Source organism: Acyrthosiphon pisum, unplaced genomic scaffold, assembly GCF_005508785.2.
Source record: "Acyrthosiphon pisum isolate AL4f unplaced genomic scaffold, pea_aphid_22Mar2018_4r6ur Scaffold_3344;HRSCAF=3884, whole genome shotgun sequence".
Lineage (NCBI taxonomy): Eukaryota > Metazoa > Arthropoda > Insecta > Hemiptera > Aphididae > Acyrthosiphon > Acyrthosiphon pisum.
In genome coordinates this window covers 1-889 of record NW_021772762.1, presented here as the reverse complement: position 1 = coordinate 889, position 889 = coordinate 1, and the positions used below count along the sequence as shown (strand labels likewise).

Sequence of the window (889 nt, the reverse complement as noted above, 5' to 3'; positions counted from 1 at the left end):
TAATAAATTGCCTCCGAATTATATATCTGAACTTGAACTGATATTATTATTTAAGCCTAATACCTAGAACCCAACACCTGTTACAAGTTGTATTTTAATGAACATTTAATAGCTTATTATAATATCCATTTGTTAAAAATCACATCTCAAAGTTTCATCCAGTATTTGTTAAAGTCTATATATTATATAGATCAGAAATTACCTCAACTTTGCACATAATATATTATACAACATAACTACACACATATGTTGACTATGTTAGTTAACTAACTGTTTACTCTCCAAAGTCTTATCATAATAAATAAATAACACTTAGTTATGTTACAGTTACTTAAAAATATATGTTTACAAGAATTACAATTAAATGTATTTTTTTGTTTCTTATAGTCAGCAAAAGAGGGTTTCCAAGTTCCAGATTAAATAGGATATCAATGTATAACATGGACTACTCAATTATGTTTTCTTCAGTTCATACATATATTTTGTCATTACCAGTTTCGGATAGATGAAATTACACTACTGAAAAATGATTAATTTTAATAATAATTTTATCATTTTTGAAATGAATTATGATTGTGAGGAATGAAACATTAAATCATTGCTAAGATTGTAAGAAACAAACTACTATTTATAAAAATACTATAAATTTAAATTAAGTTAAGTTGTACCTTTGTAAATGTTTACATTCAACTTTTGGCTTAAAACAATCTTGTGTTCACTTAACTTAGTTTATCTTGAGTTAATTATATTAATTAACAATTGCAAATCTTAGTGTTAACTCCACCATTGACGGTCCTCAGTCCGTATGAAAAAGGAGGAAGGCGCTTTAGACATTTTTCTTTTTTAGTTGAAGTATTAAGAATTAATCATGCTTCTCTTGGTTTAAAGT

The 889-nt window shown here is 25.6% G+C and overlaps 1 long non-coding RNA gene across 1 annotated transcript; it reads left to right on the top strand.

The window, feature by feature from the left end:
• The first annotated feature begins 89 nt into the window (after positions 1-89).
• Positions 90-807, top strand: LOC107885641. The gene is made up of 2 exons (XR_001680451.2): positions 90-609; positions 773-807. It is a non-coding gene; the product is annotated as an uncharacterized LOC107885641 (long non-coding RNA).
• The last annotated feature ends 82 nt before the right edge of the window (positions 808-889 follow it).